We start from the raw sequence: 4002 nt of genomic DNA, 5'->3' as shown, positions 1-4002 counted from the left end.
ACATGCAGGTTTTTATCGCATGTTTATTAAGGATTTCTCAAAGATTGCTCTACCGATGTCCAAGTTGCTCCAAAAAGATGTACCTTTCGAGTTTGGAGAAGATTGCAAGGAGGCTTTTAACAAGCTAAAAAACATGTTGACCATAGTGCATATTATCCAACCACCTAACTGGAATTTGCCCTTTGAAATCATGTGTGATGCGAGCAATTATGTTGTGTGGACTGTGAAAGGGGATCGGTTACGGTGACCGGATGCGCAACGGAAGTTTAAAAATCGTATTTTTGACAAGAAATTTCGGCCACCTCAAGATTTTGTGCAACAAATACAATAAAACACAAAAATGTCATACATAGGGTGTTTTAAAGAGATATACCTATCAATCTCAAGAGATTGATTATGGCTCCAACTTAGTTGTCAAACAACTAAGCTCTTGAATGGCAAGACCCTCTACAAGTTTTCCTTGTTCTTGAAATCTTTCCTTCAAATTAGGCCCACCACTAACTAGGTAGATCCCCTCATATTTTGCACTAGAAAAATATGAGGATTTTTCAAAGAGAAGTTTTGTTATTCAACAACTTGAAGAACAAAAATGGAGGAGAAAATTTTTTTTGAGAGAAAATGATGTGAGGTTTCGGCCATGAGGGAGACTAGGAGGGAAGGAGAATGAGTTAATTGCATGTCTTGGTGTTGCAAAAAGCAAAAGTGAAAAAGTTGCATGCCATGCAATTTTTTATTCAAAAGTAATCTCCACCTCTTCACCTCCCAAGCATGTATATTATACGGTTTTTAACAAATTAAAAACCATGGACTAAATTTAATTATCTCAAACATATTTGAGACTAATTAAACATTACTTGAATTTACCCAAGTCCCACTAGTTAAATAATTAATTTAAATTGAGCTCTACAAGACTCAATATAATTTAATTAACTCAACACTTGAATTAATTAATTATTTGGACTCTACTAGGTCCACTAGTGTTTAATTAATTCAACACTTGAATTAATTTATTTAGTCCATAATAATGTTTATGAAAATCACAATTTTTCAAATATATTATTCACTTGGCCAACTTTTAATTTAGGAACACTTCCATAAATCAAAATTTACATTTCTCTCATAGAAGTCATACTTCTATTTTTCTTTACGCTTATAAACTCATTTATAAGCCGTTCAACACATTGAACTATTTTCTCCTTTATAGAAGTCATACTTCTAATTTTCCTTACGCTTATAAACTCCTTTATAAGCCGTTCAACAGATTGAACTATTTTACTTCTCAACGTGATCTAGAAAGCTAGTACTTGTGTGGCCCTCAATGGTTCATTGATACAACTAGCCGTGGGTTCACATCTCCATGTGATTCGGACTAAACATGTCCTTATATGAGCATACCCCAATTGCTCCATTCTTACTTATCAACTCCTTGATAATAAGAACGTCAGAACTCAAGTCTGATAGTACCCAACCAACCATGTTAAACGCCTAGCAACATCGCTTACATGATTCCCTAGGTATCAAATGATAGTGCCTGCAAGAACCATTCAATTATGGTTAGCGTACAGTACGGTCCCTTCAACTCATATATCCCGACCGATTCGACAACCATTGGTATATCGAGAGTTGTCAATGAATCGATACTATGTGTCATGTCGTAGTTGCATCAATGGTGTAATCTATGAAACCCCTTTCATAATTACCACCATACTCTGGCCAGAGATTTCAACCTACTAACACATGATAACACATAGGATATCCATACCCGAAGGTAAGCGGTGAATCCCCGACTACAATGCATCGACTCCTATGTGTTTCGATAGAACACCCAACCTTGCCACCTGATGACCCCATGAGAGTCGGTAAACAAGTCAAAGTGTAATTCTAGCACATAGAGTCTCAATGTTGTCCCGGGTCATAAGGACTAATGGTGTACAACCATAAACCAGGACTTTTCCACTCGATAAGTGAGAACCACTTGGAAAGTCCTTTAATGGAGGGTTGTTCAGTGCACTCTACCAGGAGCACCTATCTGCATGCTCGGACATCACAATGTCCCCTACCAATGAAACATGGTACTCACATCGCAGATACTAGTCTCTAACTCGAGCGGCCTATATCCTTCTTAGTGGCGGCTGAATCGACTAGAAACCGTTTAGAATATACAGTATTACAAATATGAGTTTCATGATACTCATCATATGAGCATCTCATATTCTTTCTACTATTTGTATATTCAAGGGCTTTATCTATGCAACTAGCATGGGTATACAGATAAAGATGTGCCAAAATAATAATATCAATATTATTAAAATAAAGATTGCTTCTACATAGAGTTTCATTGTGAACACTCGGCCAACACTTGGCTCGACGGGCACCTACTCTAACAGACTGTTCTAGGCCAGAAAGTTGATAAGAGGAGTCACGTCATGTACTATCCTTCGAGAACATTGGACTCTGCGTAGTGCAATTACACCACTACGAAAAAGGAGCTTTTAGCAATTGTTTTTGCTTTAGAAAAATTTCGATCATTTTTGCTAGGCTCTAAAGTAATTGTGTTTTCTGATCATGCAGCATTGAAATATCTGTTGACAAAAAAAGAGTCAAAACCGAGGTTGATAAGGTGGATACTCTTACTCCAAGAATTCAACATTGAGATCAAGGATCGGAAAGGATTTGAGAATCCAGTAGCTGATCATCTGAGTAGGTTGGTGAATGAAGATAATTTTTTGCCTGTTTCCGAATTTTTTCCGGATGAGCAGCTATTTCAAGTGAAAGATATGAATCCCTGGTATGCAGACATAGTTAATTACTTGGTTGCCGGAATTTTACCTAATGATCTTAGTAAATCTCGTAAGGTGAAAATTCGTTGTGAGACAAAGTATTATGTGTGGGATGAACCTCATTTATGAAAATTTTGTGCTGATCAAGTTATTAGGAGGTGGGTGCCTGAAATTGAACATAAGTCGGTCTTGAATTTCTGTCATAATTATGCATGTGGTGGCCATTTTGGACCAAAACGGACTGCTAGGAAAATTTTGGATTGTTGTTTATATTGGGAAACACTTTTTAAGGATGCCTATTTGTTTTGTAAAAACTGTGAACAATGTCAAAGAACGGGATCTTTGTTTCAAAGAAATGAAATGACCCAAAACCCAATTCTTTTATGTGATATTTTTTATATTTGGGGCATGGATTTCATGCGACCATTCCCTTCATCAGGAGATTATCTTTACATATTGTTGGCAGTTGATTATGTTTTGAAGTGGGTGGAAGCAAAACCCACTAGGACTAATGATTCCAAGGTTGCTGCAGGTTTTATCAAATCTAACATTTTCCGCGGGTTTGGTATCCCAAGGGCGCTAATCAGTGATCAAGGAACCCATTTTTGTAATCGAACAATTGAAGCTTTGTTGAAAAAATATGGGGTGCATCATAGAGTTGCCACATCCTATCATCCTCAAACAAATGGACAAGCCGGAGTTTCTAACCAAGAGATCAAGTCTATTCTATCAGAAACAGTCAATCCGGAAAGGAAAGATTGGAGTATCAGTTTAGATGACGCACTTTGAGCTTATCGGACTGCATATAAAACACCAATAGGGATGTTTTGTCTCCTCTCCCTACAGGTTAGTTTTTGGGAAATCATGCCATTTACCCGTTGAGATTGAACATAGGGCTTATTGGGCAGTTAAAAACTGCAACATGAACTTGGAAGAGGCGAGTGCATCGAGAAAACTGTAACTACAAGAGTTAGAAGAGAAAATATTGGAGGCATATGAGAATTCGAGAATCTACAAGGAGAAAACGAAGTTGTTCCATGACAACGCGATTTTGCGAAAGCAATTTAGCGTTGGTCAAAAAGTACTACAGTACAATTCTCGGCTAAAACTTATGCAAGGTAAGCTTCGTTCTCAATGGATTGTTCAATTTGTTGTTACTCGTGTGTTCCCTTATGGTGCAGTGGAAATCAAGAGTTTGGATACCGATAAAACATTCAGAGTG

The sequence above is a fragment of the Primulina eburnea genome, chromosome 6, assembly GCF_022965805.1.
Source record: "Primulina eburnea isolate SZY01 chromosome 6, ASM2296580v1, whole genome shotgun sequence".
NCBI lineage: Eukaryota > Viridiplantae > Streptophyta > Magnoliopsida > Lamiales > Gesneriaceae > Primulina > Primulina eburnea.
The sequence above is the reverse complement of the archived record's forward strand: the minus strand, read 5'-3'. Positions refer to the sequence as shown.